The sequence below is a fragment of the Solanum lycopersicum genome, chromosome 5, assembly GCF_036512215.1.
Source record: "Solanum lycopersicum chromosome 5, SLM_r2.1".
In the NCBI taxonomy this organism is placed as follows: domain Eukaryota; kingdom Viridiplantae; phylum Streptophyta; class Magnoliopsida; order Solanales; family Solanaceae; genus Solanum; species Solanum lycopersicum.
Genome location: NC_090804.1, coordinates 43,917,792 through 43,940,180, shown reverse-complemented (window position 1 = coordinate 43,940,180; position 22,389 = coordinate 43,917,792).

The following is a 22,389-nucleotide window of genomic DNA, read 5'->3' as shown; positions in this document are numbered from 1 at the left end:
AGTGAAAATACTCATTCAAAGATCAATTCTGTACTAAAAAATTCAAGTCGTGATACACAATTACCAAAGATTCCCATTCTCACAATACTTGCTACTAATGCAAGTTCAAGTTCAATAGCAATATCAAAATGCCCTCACACAAAGAATGATTTCATATTCACTCACATTGGTTAATCTATTTAAGATTAAGAATCAGATGCAACGCTCACACTCAAAAAGAGGAACAATGCATGCTTTCACCCATAGGTTTGTCCTTATTTTCTAATCAACTTCATTTTGACTTACTCAAAATCAAAAAGGTCTTTCTAAAGCTTTTAATGGAGCTGAGTGCAAATGTATGATCATTTAGACTTAGTGACTAAAAATCCTAATGAACTATGGAGATTTCAACACTTCCTTTTCTTCACCTTCTTTTATCAATTTTCTCTTCAGTTCTTCTAAATCGTCCTATTATTTCACTCCATGGATTGCTTAGAAACCCAATTTTTAATTGGACTTTTATTCCATAACTTTTTTTTCATTGTTTTTTCTTTTCTTTTTTCTTTCCTTTTTTTTTGTATGGAAGGTTTCCATTTCTTGCAATACCATGGTTCAAACAGACTTTTCTTGCACTTATTGACTTCTCATTTTCCTTTTCACTACACCCCTAAGTTGGCTATTCATTCAATCAAAATTCATGAGGATTATAGGTGGTGTTTGAATAAAGGTCTAGGTTTTCACAATTTTTTTTTATAAAGAAGGGTTAGGCTCAAGGGGTGTTGAAAAGAGTTTCACAAAACTACACACTTTCGCTAGTGTGCAACTATCGTAAAAAGAGAGATCAGTTTGATACGTGGCTAATCACAACGAGATGCAACGAGTTCACATAATGTCTATGTAACTTCATTTAGTCTCATTGTAGTCGTACATTCATGTTTGTTCGATTGGTTGCACTACTTAATTCATCGGTATTGACCGAAAGGGAGACTTAAATTTGTACAAGAATAACCACTTTCAACACAAGCGGTGGCGAAAATTTCTAAAAAATGAAATTTTTTGGAAGGGTAAAAATTGTTTCACAGTTTAAAAACATAAAGGAGCCATAAGCTCAAATAATCACAAAAACAACAATATAAATGCAATTTTAAAATAGACGATCCAATTGTACACAAAAACACAAATATCAACACAAAATGTGGATCACCTCACCACAAATAAAGTGCTTTTGTCCTCAAATGCAAGTAATAGTATCCAAAAGTAAAATCAAAGTAAGACAGAGAGAGGTGAATTTAACACATTTAAAATGACTTAGGTGAAACTAGAGCGTAACACGTGTGTCATGAGGTTCTAAAACCTTAAAATGGTTTGTAATGATGTTTATAGGCAGTGTCTAAAGTTTGGTGATGTTTGGAGGTCAAACGTCCATGCCGTTCAAAAGATATGCCTTGAGACGTGCTTGTACGTTTAGGTCTGTCTTTGCATGTTTTATATGTTCGTTTTAGTTAAAATGTATGTGAGGGGTTCCTATCATGTGTACGAGTATATTTGGGTTTTAAACAAGGGTCTTTGAGGAATACCCAACTTGGGAGCAAAAATGTCTAAAACGGTCTCAAACAGTGGAGGCAATCGATGACCAAAGGGTCAGTTGATGCCCCGTCGATTGAGGACGTGGGTGGAAACTTAGTGTGGGGAGCTTGTGCTCCCAAATGGAAAGCCTCTGATCCAGACCACGAACCAGCAGGACGATCCATAGGTGGGTCTACGGGGCGTATCTTGATGCCGTTGATTGACACCTGTAGAATTTTCTACAAGGTCTTGGCCAAGCCTTGGGAATTTTAGGTATTTCATCTAGCTTCTTAAAAATAGTTTGTGCGGTTTCTTAAGGATATTTTTTGTATTTTAAGTAGTTCCATAAGTCTAGAACCCCTAACCAAGTCATTATTCAAAATCAAAACCCCAAATCCAAAGAAGAACTCTCTATAACACCATTGAAGCTTGAAGGGAGATTGGATCTTGAAGCTTGGTTTATCCATCAATTTTCATTCAATTTCGTAGCTTAGCATCAATTAAGGTATGATTTTCATCCTCTAATCTCTTTTCTTCAAGGAGCCAATTTTTAAAGTGGGTTTACCAAGAATTTCTCAAAAGATGAACTTCTAAATTATAATCTAGTCATTGGTTCTTGCATAAAACGTTTTGAATCATTGTATTATGATTGAATTGATGTTAATTTTATGATTCTATTAACCCATGCAAACCATGCAATCCTAGTTTTGACTATTTTATGGGTTATTTGATCATGTCTCTATACTATTGAATTTTTGTGTAGTTTGAATAGGGCTGTTGAATTATGAAAGAATTATGTTAGAATTGTAAGTAGGTTTTTCTAAATTGATAAATTCATATTGTATTGTCTTGAATTCATTATATATTATGATTATTTGATTGAATTGGTGATCATGATTATTGGTAAGGGCCTTGGTGTATTGAGTTGGTTGAATTGGCTATGAATTGGAGTTGTGAGATTGGAATGGTGGTATGTTGACCTGGACTTCTCTATATTCTGTAGTATAGGTCTTAAATTATGATAATGTTTGGTATGTTCCACTTATGGTGCGGTGCTTATATGCTATACTTGTGGATAATGTGGCCTCATCGGCATTAATTTATAAATTGTGAAACAATGTGGCCTCGTTGGCGTTACTTTATGAATTATGATACTATCATGTTATAACTTGAATATGTGAATATTTTGAAGGTCTTGATGAATTATGTGTATATGTGAAGTCAAAGTGTGTGTTCTTCTAGTTGATGATAAGTGATCATGATAGGCTATAGAGATGCCTTGTATGTGTATACTTGATGTTGAGTGTGAATCTTCTTAGTTGACTATATGATCATTATGATGAGTTATATTTATGATTTTATAGAAGTGTGTAGGGTGACTTGAAAGTATAATTAGTTTACCCTATGTGCTACATGATTGATATTGTACGTGTGATAAGATGATAATGAAGTGTGTCTTGTTTAGGTAGACATATGTCCCTTACTTGATACATAAAGAATATGAAGATGAATCCTTGACTTAGTAGGCTAGAGAACCCTTTGTCATGAATGTATATGTATGAATGTAATATGACCTTGAATATAGCAAAGAAGGTCATTTATGTGGAACCTTTTGGAAAGAAGGTTATGATATCCTTGAAGTTGAAAGTCGTAATAGTATCCTTCTTCTTTGAAGAATGGACTTAGGTTTGGTTGGCTGGAACGACATGACATCATCGTTAGGAAAGTCATTGAGCTATCTTAATACTCATTGTAAGCAGCCCTAGTGGACCCTCCTTGGTAAGGTGTATGCTCCTTTATTGAATTACTCTATGAGAACAAAGGCTAGCACTGTAACACCTCTAAAACAATTTAGGTGAAACTAGAGACTAACACTTGTGTCTTGATGCTTGGAAGTTGTAAAATGATTTAAAATGATGCTAAGAAGTAGTGTTAAATGTTTAGAGGTTAAACGTTCAAGAACGTCCAAGATGTTCGAAAGTTTTGTCTTAAAGCGTATGTGTATGTCTTAGTGTGTTTTGGCATGTTTTACGTGTTAGTTTTGGTTGAAATTGATGTAAGGAGTTACTAAATTGTGTATAAGGGTATTTTTGTTGGAAATATCTGGGCAAAACTCCCCAAGGAACTACCAAACGGTCCTTGAGGAGGACCCAACTGGGCAAAAGTTGTCCCAAGTTGGCAGCTTACTGCCTCAATGTTTACGGACCACTTCACGGCCAGTGTAGTGGACCACGGTACGGGAACATGGTCTTGGACCTTATTTATCGTCTTGGGGTCTTATAAAATCATGGAAGTCATTACCCCATGGACCACGGACCATTGAAGGGACCGTGAAACACTTTCACACACATTGAAGGTGGTTGCGGTCCCTGGGCGGGTTGTCCAAAATTTGATTTCCAAATTCACTCTATTCGACTTTGTATTAATTGGGGTTGATTTTAAAAGGGTTATATAATTAATATAAATAGTGTCAAGTCTTAATACATTCCTTTAACCTAGTCGTCTATTGTGTACAAATTCCCAAATCAAAACCCAAAAGTTCTCTCTCTAGAAATTCCTCCATTTTTGAAACCTCAAGCTTTAAGGAAGAGGAAGAATTTCTCAAGGTTCTCAACCAAATTTCGTGGGTTACTTCTAATCAAGGTATGGTCCTTCATACTTTAATCTCTTTTCTTCAAGGATCCAATCTTCAAAGTGATTTCCAAAGTCTTTCAAAGATGAAATTGTCCAATTTTGTAATCTAGCCATGGATTCTTGCTTAAAACGTTTTGAATCATTGTATATTGATTAAATTGATGTTAATTTGAAGATTTTAACCTAATAACTCTATGAACCCATGTAATTCGTGTAACCCTAGATTTGACTACTTTGTGGGTGATTTGATTATGTCTAAATGCTATTGAATTCTTGTGTAGTTTAATTAGGGCTATTGAATTATGAATAAATCATGCTATAATTGTTAGTTGGCTGCCCTAAATTCATGAATTCATGTTGTATTATCTTTTATTTATTGTATGTTGTAATTATTGGATCGAGTTGGTGATCATGGTCATTGGTAAAGGCCTTTGAGTTTGTGTTGGTTTAGTTGACTATGGATTGGAGTGATAAGATTGGAATAATAGTATGTTGACCTAACTTTCTCTATATTGTGTAGTATAGTTCTTAGTTGATAATGATGTTTGGTATGGTACACTTATGGTGGCGGTGCTTATGTATTATACTTGTGATTAATGTGGCCTTGTCGGCATTACTTTATGAATTGTGAATCAATGTGGCCTTGTCGACTATTACTTTGTGTATTATGGTCTTACCATGTTATAACATAAATATGTGATTATTATGAATGTCTAGATGACTTGTGTGTTTATGTGGAGTCAAAACATGAGTCCTTGATGATGTGTGTTTAGTAGACTATAGTGTAGTCATTAGGTGTATTACTTAATGTTTAAGTATGATGTTCTTAATAAGATTATATGATAGTTGTGATACTCAGATTGATGATTATGTAGTAGTGAGTAGGGTGACCTATAGATGACATTGTTCATACCTAAGTGCTTCTTGAATGATATGCTATATATGGAGTATGTGTGTGTCGTGTTTTGGTAAACTTATGTCCCTTACTTGATACATGCACAATGTGAATATGAGTTCTTGACTTACTATGCTAAAGCTTCTTAGTCTTGTATCTGTGATAGACATGTGATTTTGAACATTGTTAAGAAGGTCTTTATGTGGAACCTTCAACCTAGTTAGAAGGTTATGATATCCTTGAAGTTGAAAGTTGTAATGGTATCCTTCTTGTGTGAATGGTGGAATTAGGGTTGATTGCTGGAACGACATGAAATCGTCTTTGGAAATTCATTGAACTATCCTCTTGACCATTGTAGGTAGCCTTAGTGGACCCTTATTGGTAAGGTGTAATGTGATTGGGTTGTGAACTAGATATGGAACCTCTTCATGTACTTCTTTATTGAATAACTTTATGAGAACAAAGGCTAGCACCGAGTGAGTATGGATTGGGATGTAGATCTAGTTAAGGATGATGCTAGAGTACAAAGAAATCCTTCATATTCCTTAAACATGTGTCTACATGGGTTGTTTCCTAGTTCTACCATTTACAAGTACAACACCCTTTATTAGAGTAGGGTTGACGCCGAATTCAATGCTTAGCTACCATGTTCTATGTAGGTTATTTCATGTTCTCATCATATGGGATATATACTAGTGTTGGAGAAGTTCTATGAAGTTGAGGTGGTGGTATGGGACGCTATCTAGACCTTGCACGATTAAGCTTTGAAGATGTTAGTGAGTGAGTCCCTTGTTCTTCTCCAAGACCATTAGTTGAATGTCCTTATGTGTTGAATGTCTCTTAAGTGAACTAATGAAGATAATGATTTAAGTTGGAAATCATGTTAATGAGTAAGTATTTGCGAAGAGTAGTTTATGGGTTACCTAGTTAAGGTGTGAAGGGGGCATAGGAATGGTCTTTTCATGTCTTACCTAGGGAAGTCTTAAGAATGACTCTAGATAGGGAAAGTAGATTGATAAAGGTAGACATGATCTAAACTTAGGTAGTCTTAAGGATTATTTAGGTAATCTTGAGAGGGGGTATGTGAGTTATTTTCTTGATTTACTTAAGTAAGTCTTTTTATAACCTTTGGGAGGAGAATGTCAGACTATATCTATGATATTATGTGAAGTTAGAATGATCTTATCTTAGATAGTCTAAAGGATCTATTAGGTCTGTGTGAAGGGATTGTATGGGTGGCTGCTTCATAACTCACTCAACTAAGCCTTAGAATGACCTTTGATAGGATGATGTCATGATTATATGTTTTGTATGAGTTAGTGATGAGATATTGTGAAATGTGAATTATGGGTGAACTTACAGTGAATCACTGTAAGCTTACTGTAGGCTTACTGTAATGTTCTAATAAATTGAATATAATTTGTAATGTGTTCTAATGGTAATGTTTGGTTCTTAAATGTGGTTCTTATAATTTTGATATGATGTTTTAATCAAAAGGAGCATATTTCTCATAAATGCCGGTTCTCATGATTTTATGCATTATGTCATACTTAGTACATGCATTGTACTAATTCCATACATTTTGTTATATCTAAAAGTTTAGGTGGAATGTGAGAAGTGTCTTGAAGAAAAGCTTTGAATCTAGATTCTTTCAAGCAAAGTTGAAGTATGTCCTCACTTGAATCGAGGATATAACTATCTTTAGACTTCTTTTATTCAAAGTATTGTAATAGACTAAGTATTTCTATATTCGTATTGTATGAGCCGTGTCCCAAGTATTCTTGAGTCTACGGTTGGCGTATATTGAGACTTAGTATTTTTCCTATGATTTTAATATTAAAGATGTTTTAAAATATTTTTTGTGAAAAGTTTTAATTCCGCACTTCTTTTTATACATGTATGCAATGAATGATGTCAAAGGGCTTGTACAAGACCTCCAAGACGTCAAGTACACCATGTCGCGCTCCGAGAATGTCATATATTCTAGGGTGTGCTCTCGGGGTGTGACAAGCATCGAGAGAATATATTTGGGAAGTAGATCTAGTTACGATGGAGACTAGAGTACAAAGAAACCCTTGATATTCCTTAACCATGTGCCTACATGGGATGTGTCCTAGTTCTACCATTGGCAAGTAGAATACCATCTATCGGAGTAGGTTAGACTCTGGATTTCATGCCTAGATAGTATGGTCTATGTCGATTATTGCCTATTCTCACCATGTGGGATACATTCTAGTGTTGTATAAGTTCGACAAAGTTTAGATAGTGGAAGGGGACACTATCTACACATTAGACGACTAGGTTTTGAAGATGTTGGTATGTGAGTTCCCTAGGTCTTCTTCAAGACCATTATGTGAATATCCTTAAGTGTTGAATGTCTCCTAAATGACTTAATAAATATTATGACATAAGTAAAAGTATGTTAATGAAAAAGGTACCTAACTAGAGAAGCTTTAAGGATTGCTTAGGTAGGCTTGGAGAGGGTGTATGGGCGTTCTATTTATGTCTTAGGTGAGTCTTAAAGTAATTCTAGGTAGGGAGTCAAATGAATGAAACGGGAATAATCTTATATTAGGTAATCTAAAGGATCACTTTGGTGTGTGTAAATGGTTTGTATGGCGGTCGCTTTATAACTCAGTCAAGTAAGCCTTATAATCACCTTTGGTAGGAGGGTCTCATGGCAATGTGAATTGAAGTAATATTGATGTTATATTGTAGATTGTGCTTATATGTGTTTATGTTGACTTAATGTGATCTCAGATACTTGTTTTATAAAGTTTTACTCAAAAAGAGCATGTTTTATATGATGAATGCCTTTATCATAATTTTATGCATTATTTTGTACTTAGTACATTCTAATGTACTAATTCCATATATTTTTTCTATCTTTAAAGGTGTAGGTGGCATTTGAGAGGAGTCTCGAAGTGGAATCTAAGATTAGTGTTCATTGAACCAAGAGTTAGTATGTCCTCACTAGATTCGAGGACATTATGATGTTTAGATTTCCTTATTGACAGTGTTGTAATAAACTTAGCTATTTTCTATATGTTGAAGTATGGATCGTGTCCCAATTTATTCGTATGTCTAAGATGGCCACTTTGAGACTTAGTTTTTCTTTATGTTTTTCTATAAAAGATGTTATGATGTATTACTATTTCGTGTAAAAAGTTTTAATTCGTCACTACTTTTCTATATGTTATGCAATGAATAATGTCAAAGGTCTTGTACAAGACCTTCGAGAGGTCAAGTACGCCGTGTTGCAATCTAAGAATACCATACCTTCTAGGGTTTACTCTCGAGGTGTGACAGTGAAGAAGGATACTGTCTATGCAGACTTTCTATCTGTGGGGGTATCAATACTCTGAGAAGTAGCATATGCTTGGGCATCAGTGCGCAAAGTCTTCTCAGCAAGAGCAGTAGTGTCAGGTCCTGTGGGAGTTGCTGTGAGCGTCTCAACAGGCGATGTCTAGGTTGCCGATTGTACAACTGTCCATAGCAGATCTGAGAAATTTCCAAAGATGCTCTGATCCTTCTGGTGATCTCTCGTTTCCTACTCCTATGCTGCCACAACGATTCTGTGCATCTGCATTTGTGGCTACTGCATATCCCATCTGTAAATCCCATTAATAGTTGGAGGAATATTTGATGTCGCAGGGGCACCTCCATCATCATCCATCCACATCAAATCATTGAAGTCGACAAACTTCACATAATCTAGGTCATGTTGCAGGCCAATGATGACGACTTTCATAGCTGGTATCTAATATGGTCTCACATGTCTTGTCTCGCAAGCTGTAACTCAATGCATCGATAGAGGCATGGATTGGGGCAAACCTATTCGATCAGTGTCCCATCACACGTCATCCTAATACTAAACCTTTAAAATATTTCAAAATTATCAAAAATAATTAATTCGGGGTTTAGAGACTAACCTTTAATATCGTAAAATTGATTTTTTTAATTCTAGGAAGCAAAGAATTCCAACCACAAGCACTTATTACCAACTAAAATACTAGTTTATGATAAAAATCTAAGAAAAATTACCTTTGGTATGATTTCAAGAATTGGAACGAGGTAAAATTAAAGATTCAAAATTTTGACCTTTTCCCTTTATATAATCGTTCAGTTCTTGTCCATTTGGCAACGTTAGTTGCACTCGCCGACTATGGCGAGTGTACATTTATCCCTCTTTTTTTTGCAAAATTGTCAATATTTTGGGAATAAAGTCAACGGTATGCATCGAGATCGTTGAACAGGTCGGTGACGTGTCGAGCTGCTTTTTGCATTCACCGAGTTTTACAAGCTTTGAAATGCATTTACATTGAACCAAACAACGGATTTAGCTGGGCTCGCCGACCTGTTTGGCGAAACGCTGAATGGATGTTCTTCTTGCAAAACTTAAAATTTCCACACTTTCCTCATTTAATCCTACAACATCAACAGACCATTATTTATAAAAGTAAAATCCTAAAAAACACTTAAGTCCTTGGGTTGCCTCCCAAGAAGCGTCTTGTTTAACGTTGTGACACAATATAGGTCCTTCCTCACTCCTTATGATCGGAGTTAGACCTATTATTACTAGGTAACCCCAATTTGTCATTTCAATGTTGCTGAGACTCTACAAACATCAGGAGTGATTTGACGTGCTGGATTAATCTAGAGTGAGATCCAATTAATTGATTCAACGCTTCACATTCTCTCTCATTTCGTCCAACACTCGATCTTGATTGGTGATTTTTTAGAGAATGATTTAAAGCATATACTCAACGCGATTTTTCTCATCTTTATAGAATTCTTCCATTTATGAGGAAGGAGATACCTCCCTTGGCGTTTGCACTCATTTTCCACCTCAGATATTTCGGTGGTCAAGTCATTTAGTTGAGATATCAGCGCATTTAACTTGAAGTCACCCTCGACTTCTTGATCTGCCTCAACCGACTTGCCACGCACTCCTTCATCCATACTTAAAGGACTTGCATACAAAAAAAAAGGAAAAACAAAACAAAAAAAAACAAATAAAATTAGTAAACTACACTAAAAAAATGAAAACTCTTTTTAACTACATTATCACGTGACACCACTCCACGGCAGAGGCACCATTTTGATGGCAGAGGCACCATTTTGATGCTTATTGTAACAAATGACACTAACCTACGATATGAGTTTCTACTGTCGTCAATAGTTTAGTAACCAAACCAAGGGTTGGCATCGTGTACTAAGGGAGCGATTTTGAGAATATGTAGTTAATTAGCGTTTCATTATAATTAGTCATAGCTAAAAATATTTACGAATAATAACATTGTCAATTTAGGCGATGACACAAAAGTGTTAAATATCGATTTGGCGTCTATCACAAATAGAGTAAAAGCAGTAAAAATTAGAGAAAAATCAAGTATTAGATGAAGTTTTTGGGGTGTGACCGCAGTAAAAGTTGAAATAAATAGTTGGGTACATGCTTTCGGTAGGAAATTTTCAAGATAATTGTTACTAGGCTAAGATTTAGGTAGAAATAAGTTTCCTCTCGGTCAACTTGCCCCATTTCAAATGTGATCCTCTCGGACACTCGTTTATATCATGAAGCCCAACCGCTTTATCCCACTCACTCTCTCGAGTTGAGTGTTAGAATATGGGACTTGGACTCACCCTCTCAGGCTGAACATCATGTTGACCCACTCCTTATGCCATTAGTCTAGGGTCTTGGTTTCACGACCTCGCTCTCAGGCAAGCCAAAAATACATGGGTGAGTTTATATCCATTAATTTAAACCAAAACCACTTAATGAAATACCTATTAAAGTACATCTAACCTATCAGCAAGAAAGATCCGACAAGAATATCAACTCATATTTGCTAAATCACACCACAAGAGTGGAGTTTTTTAACCACATATCAAGCAATAAAAAAAACCACCTAAAATGATAGTGAAATCATATGGGTATGAGAAATTAGACCTTGATTTAAGCAAAGGAAGAAGAACGGAAAAGACCCGCTTCCAACTTGGGAAAGATGAATTTTTCATCAAGTCTCCCAAAATCCTCTCACAACTTAGGAAAATACAAAAAAAAATACTATTATAAGGTAAAAACTAAGGAAATGTTCAAATCCCAAAAATGACACGCCTACAGCGAGTTTGGTCGCGATCACCGAATGACTCGGTAAATTCTTTTTCTTATGTCCCATCGTCGTTTGGTGGTTGCCTTTAGCATCTTCATGTTTTGCATCATTGGGAGGTATAGCATTGCTTCGCAAAAATGTTCGGCGGAGGGCTTCGTGTTTCGGAATAAGGGCAAAGTACGTCTCTCCAGCAACTCGCCAAATGCACTTGGCGAAGCTCAAGCTTCAGCTTTTGCACACTTTTCAGCCTTTTTGTTCCCTTTTGTGCGTAAATATTCATGCTTACACTAAAGCTTCAAATACCTGAAATTTAAGAGATTTCATCAGATGTTAAGACTAAATAAGCAGTTGAGGACACCATTTCTATCAAAATAAAGCCTTAAATGAGTCTGATTTATGGACTCATATATGTGACACCTCTTTATGGCTTCTGGTGTAAACTTAAATAAAATAAGATTTTTGGCAAGTGTCCACTCTTTAATTTCATAGGAACTTGTAGCAAAAAATACAAGAAAGCTGAAACTTAAAATATAAACAAAGAAAAGAAACTATAAACAAGCCAAGATCCAGAACCCTCTTCCTAGAAATAAAAAACGACTTGGCATAAAACATAACATTGTATGTACAACTTCTACTACTACATATACTAGAGAATATTGTTTCAGTAGTGTTGACACTCGTCCCTATATAAGAATTGGAAATATCTATCCCTTATCTGTTGTATTTTAGGACCAAAAAGTCCGTCAAATGATTTTTATGGTGAATGGGTCTAGATCTACATCACAGAACATCCAGCCTATGCGCCAGGTTCATAATATTGTCGTCCCCTTGAAACTAAACTTTTTCCTCAAGGTTGAAGTTTGGAAATCGATGCCAAATCAGATACATATCCTGTCATGCTACATTATTGACCGACAAGCCTTGCCATTTGATAAGATATTGATATAACTAATGTCAATACTTGGTAATAGGGTCATGTTGCATGACTTCCTCAAGAACAAGTTCAATAGAAGCAGATGGACTAATCAAATCGATGGGGTTAACCTATTGTTCAATTTTTCTAATGCATTTACGATGAATAGATACGTAAATATTAGGACATATTTAAAAGATTGAGTTTGTACGCAACTTATCCAATTTTGAACAATTTGGAAAGGTCCAAAGAACCTCCTACTGAGATTGTTGTTACTGCAAACTGAGTGAAAGTTGGCGATATAGGTGTAGGGAAAAAACCAATCACCCACAACAAATGAAACATCTTTCCATCCTTTGTCATCGATTACATTCATACACAATAGAGCTTGGTGGAGGTCTACTTTAGGAATATTAAAAGTTCTATTTGTTTGATGTAATGACTCAGCAACAATATGATTACAGGTTCCGTCCAGCATAACGCGAGAGATGGTTGGAGGTGGTCTGTCGTATAGAACTTTAATTGGAGTAATCTTTACAACGTGAAGTATTGCTCAAACATGATGCCCAAACACAGTAGTTTAAATCGCGTATTGGGCAAATCCGCATTATAGAAATGTATGTATTGTTTTAAACATTTGTTACATGCCTTTGTTTATCCATCATATTGTGGATGGTATGCCAAACTCTTACCTAACGTAGTACCTTGTAACTTATTCACTTCTTCCCAAAATTCAAATAGGTAAAATGGATCGCGGTAGAGAAATCTCTATAGTGAAGCCATGAAGTCAAATAAATTTATGAACAAATATTTGATCTATATTCAAATTATTGAAGTGTGGATACAATGCTATAAAATTTTTGTATTTCAGTAGGCAATCCATAATCACTAAGATTTCAGCTCGGCTATGAGAAGGGGCAGACATGCAACAACATCCATAGAGATTTCTTAAAAAACAGCAGCACGGGTTATGGCATCAGAATGTCAGATGGTTGGAAAGAAGTGTCCTTCATTTGTTGACAAACCTAACACTCTAAAATAAAATTTTTGACATAAGAACACATGTCTAGACCAAAGAAATTGGAGGATAAATGATGAAAAGCTCAAAAGATTTCCACCTGTCACCCAATTTTGGAAAAATGAAATTCCTTCAGAAGCATTCAGTGAAGAGAAAAATATGTGGAATGACAAACCTATAACAATAAAGCAAGATTTCTTCCTGAGACGAGTAATGAGGAAGAGTTAGAAAGGTATGTCTTTCAACTAGCCAATAATTAAGAATCTCGTTGGTTCAGCTAGTTAAACTTATTAATTAAAGAAAACTTTTATTGCAAATGTGAGAGATTAAAGGGATGGGACACGTTAGAGGGCATCAAAAGCCAAATTCAAGTGATATATTGTGTCAAAGTTATATCCAATCGACTTGGATAATCATCAATATTACTTAAGAGTTTGAATGACCTTGTTTGAGAGGGATTTGAAAGTTATTGATCAGTAATGATAGAGAATTTGTGCCCTAATAAATATGGGCGCCATTTCTGCACATCATGGTGGATTACAAACATCTCATTGTGGTATATATTGAGGTATACTTCATACTTGAGGATAGATTTTGACTCAAGAAAACAAAAAGGTGACACTTCTGAGATAAAACAACGACAATACCAATCCCATAAACATCCATCTCAATTGAGAAAATTTTAATTAAGTTTTGTTTAATGCCTTAATATTTTGAAAAGGAAAGAAGGTTATCGAGTGATAGATTTTTTACACTCTTTTGAGGCTTATTTAGATCAATAATTAGTGTTTTTAATGCCTAATTGTGTCCTAGTCTAATGATATTTGGATTATTTGTAGCTCTGAAGACTAAATAACAAGGCAAAGATGAATATTTAAAAGAATGAGCAAAAATATCAAAAGAAGTGAAAATCCTACATTGTTGATTGCCTAGAAAGAAGCTGGATCGCCTAATATTTATGACCTCATACAAGTATATAGTGCACAATACTTGAACTAATTGATGTAGGTCACAAAACCAAAAGAAAAATTGAGACTTGCCGAATGAGAAAGGTGAACATGCTATCTATCTATGAAAGGAACCGTAGATGATGAAAAATTCAAGGCTTGAGAGGTGAATAAAGATGGTACTAACAAATATGTCAAATGTGAAAGGCAGACTCAAATGAGTTCGCCGACTGAGGTTTACACACTTGAAGCCTGGGGCAAGAGGAAGGTGAGCTGGAGACTAGCTAATGATTTTTCTAATATGATTGGTGAGCCCGACTAATATTTTCCAATGGATCACACATAGAGTTTTGAGATAAATTTTAGGAAAATTATAAATATCCTAAAGAAGAGAGAAAGTAGTCAGAAGTTCTGAGTCGTGAAAAAGAGTTAGAGAATTTTGATATTTTCTTAGAGACAGAAATACTATACTTTGTGAAAAACACTTTTAGTTTTTGGGGTTTAGTAGCTTTTGCTCTTCAAATTGACAATTTGAAGTGGAAATTCAAAGTAGGAATTGCTTCTAATTTCTAATTTCATGTTGCTCACGACTTTTTTCATTGAAGATATAATTTCTTTACTCTTTGTAATGGGGGACTAAAACCCAAAATCTAAAGGTGCAATAATGGGGTTGGATGTTGATTTAATATAGTGGGTCTTGTGATATACTCTATTTTGTTGTTTTTCATGCATGTCTTTGGGAAAATTAGCATGGGGTTAACTTAAAGTTAAAGTTTCAAACTTAATTTCTATTTTCGATCTCCGATTGATGCTAGGAAGAGACTGATCGGAGTAGGTAATTAGTTTGATGCTTGCAACTTAGGTTTGATGTATGTAACTTGCTTGAAAATAGATGCTATTGATCGAATATATTTTATCTATTGTTGCATCGAAAGAGAGAATTGTGTAAGGCATTGAGTTGTTTAGTATAACACATACATGAGGCCGAAAGAAGATTTTATTAAAGAATACTATAAGATCGAAATAACATTATTGTCATTGAAGATAACACAGTATATCCATGGATGTTCATCATTATAGAGCAACAAAAGTACCCCTATGTGACATCAATTTCCAATTCCCACGCCCTAGATTACTAGTTACTCATTTGAATTTCTTAAATAATGGCGTAGTTGTGACTTTTCATAATCAAATTCATTCAGTATATTAGGTGGAATCATCCACCCACTTGTTTTTATTAAACAAATGAATGAATTTACATTCCCATTGTTTTGATAGAATTTCTTGCGTTGTATCATTCTCCCTGGGATTTAATCCTCACTCTTAATTGGATATTTTTATTGACAATGATCACTTACTCTATTTTAAATTTGTTTTGAAGAAATTTGAGCATCATAAAAATGACGTCATTGTTGGGGAATGATCGATAAAAATTATATTTAAGAAATTAGTTTGTAAATTTGTTTAGTTGTAGTATATTTTTTTTGTGTTGTTGTTTACTGATATACAATTTTAATACGATAAATGACGAAAGTTGTGAGAATGATAGTTACTAAAGACTAAACGACAACATGAGTGATATAAATGACATCATTGTGAACGACATTCAAACTACGAGACCTATATAGTTACCTCACTGGGAGAGCAGTCTTTTATATGATTGGAATAATACTACAACTGCTCCAATTAAGAGGCATGTTCATGGGTTTAGCTCATTAAGACCCCATGAAAACCTTAAGAATTTTGTGGATGTTGTTGACACCCAATTTTAGACCTCCACATTGTATATTAATCATCGAGCTTCTTCAATTGCAAACGATTTGAAATAATTGACTTCATAAAATTCATAATTTTCCAAGTCTTTTTAAGTAATCCCGTCATTTTTATAATTTTAAAATAATATATGTGTTTTATATAAATACGTATAATTAATATATTTTATGAATATTGAAAAAGTATGTCAAAAGGATTTATTTTAATGAGATATTCTATTAAATTAGTTTAGTTTAAATTTTAGTTATAATTCTAGGTCATTTGGTTTACATGTAAATTAATTATTTTATTTCGTTAATATTAAGAAGTTTGTTAGTTAATTATATTAAATTATCTTATTTAAGTTTATCCAAAGTCATCAAGTTAACTCAAATTGGCTAAATATTAAATTTAAGGTTACTAATTTGCAATTCATTTAGCTACTTTTCATAGGAATCTTTCAAGGGAAAATCTTCAAAAAAATAATATTTTAATATTTAATAGGATCTCTTGTCAACACTTTTAATATTTGTTTAAAATGACAATAATTTAAATTGCTATAAGACTAACTTTTTTATTTATTTAATTTATTTAATTAGAAAGAATGCAAATCTTTAAAATCAGAATACAGAAAATCATGGGAAAAATTTTTCTGAAAAAAGTAAAAATCATTTAAATCTCTAATTACTAATTAGTTACAATTGAAAAATATGAAGTGTCATCTCTCTTGTTCTTTCAAACACCTTTCAGCATTGTTCTACATATTTTCTATATACATTTTCGAATAACTCCATAGAAATTGAATTTAAATTTTCGTTGATTTGCCCACTTTTGTTGGATAAATTTTTTCTTTTTGAATTAATCAAATGTTATTCAGATCCCATTATCGATTTTTGATCCATTGATAATCATCATTCTTCGTAGAAGTCAAGTCGATTGATCATCATTTATTGACAACCTCGTGTAAGAATTTTTATTTTTATTTGTCAAGAGTCATGGATTAGTTGTAAAAAAATGTTCATCATCCTACTCTCCTAGTAAGTACAAAACTGCATAATGATCAAAATTATGTGCATCATTGTTAAAATTTAAAATTTTATCTACTTATCATCATTTTTCTTGGAAAATTCAGAATTGTTGATTGATCTGGAAAGCATTTTTGAAATACGAAAGTGAAGCAATTTATGTCGGTGTTCCTACAAAACTCGAATCGATGATTCATCAAAGAAATTAATTGAAATATACAATTAAAAAATCATATTTATTTTTCAAGATATGATCGATCTCGTATTATCTCAAGGAATTCTTCAAAATTAGTTGTTATGCAGCATGAGAGTATTTCAAGATATGATCGATCTCGTAATATCTCAAAAAATTCATCAAAATTAGTGGTGATGCAGCATGAGAGTAGATTTTTGAAATTTTTTTCCAAAAACAATGGAAATAAAAATTAGTTTTAATAGAAATTTGATGATATTATGTATTGGATTACTAGAATATAAATTTATTTTGAATGTAATTTTGATGATGTTATCCCTATTCTATATTGAATTATTATGATTTTATATATTGAATGATTGGAGTATAATTTAATTGGAATACAAATTTGTTCAATAATTATAGACAACAACTTAGAATACAGCTTTTTCTTAAATCGAGAGTTACAAATAAAAGTGAAAATGAATTTAATAAACAGTTAGGAAACAACCTTTTGAATAAAATTTTTGAAATACAACTTTTAAAATATAAAATCAGTTTAGAACATATTTTTTTGTTTAATCAAAAGCTAAAAATAAAATTACATGAATACAAATATTCAATATACAACGTACATAATACATTTCTTTTGAATACAAATACAGCTGATAACTACATTTAAACATAACATATAAAATAATTAATTTAAATGTACATGGATATAATATGCTTAAATAAATATAATATTACTGAAAATATAATTAAAATATAAAAAATACAATGTATATACTGTTATGAATACAATTTAAGTAAGAATATAAATCATTTTAGTCGGCTATAATTTCATTTAAATAAATAAAATATTCTAAAAAATACAATTGACATATAAAAAATACAACTGACAATACTAATATGAATATAAATTAAGGATGAAATTAAATAAATTAAATATTAACTAAAATAGAAATATGTAAACACCAAAATACAAAACCTACCCTAAACAGTAACGAGATCTACTTAAAAAATCAGACTCAAAAATTAAATTTACTAAATAAATAATTTCGAAGTTGAATAATTTTGAATATAAAAATAAATAAAAGGTCAAAGAAAACACAAATCAAAACTAATTTTTTTACAAATCAAAAGAAAGCTATCCAATTAAATGAGAATATAATACAAATATTTTATTTGATCTATTTTCATTTTAATAACAAAAAGAAGAAGAAATAATCTGAAAGAATAAGAAGGGGAATAAAATTAATGAATAGAGAGAAATTGAATTGATAAGGAGGGACAATATAATGTATTTTAGGAGGATAATTACAAATATATAATTTGCTATAAAAATAATATATGAGAGAGAACAAGTAATTAATGTGAAATAAATTAGGAACTAAACTAGAATACATTATATTTTTTAAAATATTGCTATAATGATATTTTTAATAATAATTTTAAAGTGTTGTTGTTTTTAACAATTAAGTTTGAAATTTAGACTAGCTAGCTAATTTTTTTATCTTGTGAACCCTCTTCAAGCATATACATTCTTCAATTCTCCAATTTATCCAGCTCATCACAACAATACAACAACCATATTCCAACCCAATATTTCCTAACAAAAGAATTCAACAGCAATAAGCAGCAGCACCGACCCTGCCCCAATCTCATCTTCTTCACGCGAAATTCCAGCAATCCAAAAGAATTTCGCAAACCTATGTTAGTTTTATGGCCCACGTGTGTTAGTCTTTATGACTCACATTAATTTAGTGTTTTGGATCAATATTTAATTACTAACTAAATTCTAATATGATAAATGTGGAAAGTTTATACGATTATGACTCCCCACTACCTACTTTGATGGAAAGTGATAATTAACCGTTTAGTCCTCTCTGCCTATTAAAAGGGAATAGCCTATACTATCTATGATATCCTAAAACGCACAAGGTAAAGAGAGAGAAACGAAAACTAGTTCCTTACCAAGACTCAAGAAAAGAGTTCCGCTCAATCAAGTCAAGAATTATAATGATAGATTTGGGTATGTATTCTTGACGAAAATTATTATAGTAATAGATATATGTGAAAATCATATAGTTCTGTAATCCTGAATAATTGATATGATTTATGAATTTATAGATTGTTTATGTTTTTACAATCCATTAAAATCCTTACGTGTGGTATCAGAGCACAGTTTAACAACAAATGATTTTTTCATCACGATTAATTTTCATGGTTGAAAATAACGATCAAATCTTTGTAATTGGTTCAGTTGTTTGATTAAATGTAAAATTAAATTTGAAAATTTTAGTGGTATTAGCATTCAATCAATAGAGGATTGGACTTTTGTCAATTCTTTGTATTATTCGATTATTTTGTAAATGCATCAAGTGAATTACGGATATAATTAAATAATTGAAATTAGATGATAATATTTTATTGGCAGTAAGTAAAAAAAATGACATATACTTTTAAAATTTTCTATTCATATTATAGTTGTGATATTTTGTTTGTCATTACCTGTGTAGTACTTTCCGAAGGGTTAAACCAATACTATGAAGTGACTAAAATTTAATATAAATCATTATTTTAGATTTATCTATTTTATTTTTGAGATTATGTGTACTATTTTACTGCTCTCAATTATAGATTAATTTTGGTTTAGTGCTTATGACCTCCATTATGTAGTTAACAATAATTTCATTATTATGTAAAATTATGTATGTGGGATTTGTTAATCACCAAAGTGGTCAAATATTGAATTTAATTTGAAAATAATAATATAACTTAAATTCTATTACCCAATAATTTTGATGCTTGTAACCGATGTAATACTTATGGGTAAATTGAAGTTTTTAGTTATAAGACATTTATGAATCACCCAAAGGCTGATTGTTTGTTCATATAACCATTTAACATTAATTAGATAATTTAGGTGTATCCTTAGTTTATTTATTTATCCAAAGATAACTTATATTATTATGAATTCATTATTTTAAATTTATATTTAAGCATCATTATGTCTAAAGTTGTATTTTGATGTTTCAACCAAAGGAGGACATCAGTATACATTTAAGAATGCATAAACCTTTTCTAAACCTAACAATATATTTAAATTTATTACTCAAAGTATTAAAAAATGAGCATATTTTATTTGAAACATTTGTTCTTTATTCGCGCTCTGCCCTTGTTACGACCTTAAATGATTTTAATTTCTCATAATGGTTCGAACATATCAAATTCCATAGGTGAGTTTTAGATCTTGATGTTGCACTTTACACTGAGAAGCCATTGCTATTACTTAAACTAACATTACTGAAGAAAATTCATATTATAAGCATTGATATCGATCTTACATATTAGGAATAATGTTTATGCGAATGAATATTGCGAGCAACATTAAGACTACTCCTCTCAAAATTGAAAATGCAAAAGATTTTCTGGAACTTGTAGAAGAATCCTATCAATCTGCTGATAAATCTCTTGTTGGGACACTAATGGGTACTTTGACGAACATGAAGTTTGATGATTCACGTATCATGTATGAGCATGTAATTGAAATGACTAACATAGCAGCACAAATTAAGTCTTTGGGAATGGAAGTGAAAAAAAAATTCTTGTACAATTCATCATCAACTCATTACCGTCTGAGTACGATCCTTTCCAAATGAACTACAATACCATGAAGACAAATAAAATGTGTATGAATTACACGGAATGTTGGTTCAGGACAAAATAAGTCTCAAGAATCAAGGAACTCATTTCATCAACATTGTAAGCCATCAAGAATTTGGAAATAAACATGCAAAGGGAAAACAAAGGCATAATAATGTTAATGAGTCATCCTCTCAATTACATAATAAGGAACACAAGAATGATAAGTGTCATTTCTGTGAAAAATCTGAATACTTTCATAAAGATTGCCTAAAATGTAAGGAATGGCTCGAGAAGAAAGGTAAACCTAGTACTTTTACATGTCTAGAATCAAACTTAACTGAAGTTCCTTTTAGTGGATTGACTCTAATTGTACTGTTCATGTTTCTAATACAATGAAGGGATTCCTTCAACACAAACCATAAACCAGAATGAAAGATCTGTGTATATGGGTAATAGAGTGAAAGCTCCAGTTAAAGTTATAGAAACTTACCTTTTGATCCTTAAAACTGAGTGTCACTTAGATTTTTTTGAAAATTAATGGATGTTTTAGTTTGTTTCAAAATAATTATCTCATGGTACTGGTACTCTTTGTGATAATCTATGCAAACTCAATCTTGATAATCTATTTGTCAAAACAATTTTAACTTTGCATTATAATATTGGAACCAAATGAAGTTTGGTGAATGAAAAATCTTCTACTTGTGGAACAAACGTTTAGGTCACATATCCAAAGAAAGATTGCAAATATTAGTTAAGAATAAATTCTTTTAAATTTGGATTGTATTAAGGAAAATAAACAAGACACACAAAAAAAGGACCCACAAGAAGCACACAACTTCTTGAAACTATACACATTGATATATGTTGCCTTTTGATATCACATCTTTCAGTAAATAAAAACACTTTATCATTAATATTGACGATTTTTCGCGTTCGGGATATATCTATTTGTTGCATGAAAAATCTCAAGAGACAAATGCCATAAAAGTCTTTATTACTGAGGTTGAAAGACAACTAGACAGAAAGATGAAAATAATAAGGTCAGATAGAGGTGGTGAATATTATGAATGATATGATGAAACTAGAAAAAAAACCCAGGTCCATTTGCTAAATTCCTCAAAAAACATGGCATATGTGCATGATGCACAATTCCTGTAACACCACAACAAAATGGTGTAGCATAAAGGCGTAATTGTATATTAATGGACATGGTTAGGAGTATGTTAATTAATTCGTCTTTACCTCTTTCGTTGTAGACGTATGCTTTAAATAATGTCTATTTACTTACTTAATAGGGGTTCCTTGTAAAGCCGTTCCAAAGACTCCTTTTGAATTGTGGACTGGTAGGATATCTACTTTAAGACACCTGCATGTTTGAGGTTGCGCGGTAGAAATTAGAGTTCATAATCCACAAGAAAAGAAACTGGATTCAAGAACAATCAGTGGTTTCTTCATTGGTTATTTAGAAACATAAAAAGGGTATAGATTTAACTGTCCTAATCACAGTTGAAGAATAGTTGAAGCTGGAAATGTTAAGTTCATTGAGAATGGTGAAGTTAGTGGGAGTGAAGAACCACGTAAAGTGGAAATTAAAGAAGTTAGGGTTATAGTTTCTCTACCTTTTACTTCTATTTAAAGTTGTTATTCCCGAAGCTATTGTACAACCTAATAATCAACAAAATAACTAATCTATGTTCCTGTTAATATCAATAAAGCGACAATTA